We start from the raw sequence: 491 nt of genomic DNA on the forward strand, positions 1-491 counted from the left end.
ATTTTTTACACTGAGGGTGGTGAAACACTGGCACAGGTTGCCCAGAGGGGTGGTGGATGCCCCATCCCTGGAAACATTGAAGGTCAGGTTGGACGGGGCTCTGAGCAACCAGATTTAGTTGAAGATGTCCCTGCCCATGGCAGGGGGGTTGGACTAGACAACCTTTAAAGGTCCCTTCCAATCCAAACTATTCTATGAGTCTATGTCCAACTTCCAACGTTTTGTGCATCCTTAGAACAAACTGTTCTACAACGATGTTGAGCAGCTCTGCTATTCTATCAATTCCTTTTCATCACAGAATAACAGCTTTTAACTAGATAAATGATGACAGCAACCCAGCGTGCCTCCCAAAGACTGAACATTTTTTGTCTAAAAAGGCAAAATTTATATGCTATGTTTATGACAACACCAGCCAGGCATAGGGCTTGGCCAGTATGAATACTTATTTCTTATGTATGTAACTGTATTGCTCGTGTGCTTAAGTTTCGGGT

Source organism: Pygoscelis adeliae, unplaced genomic scaffold, assembly GCF_000699105.1.
Source record: "Pygoscelis adeliae isolate BGI_AS28 unplaced genomic scaffold, ASM69910v1 Scaffold140, whole genome shotgun sequence".
Lineage (NCBI taxonomy): Eukaryota > Metazoa > Chordata > Aves > Sphenisciformes > Spheniscidae > Pygoscelis > Pygoscelis adeliae.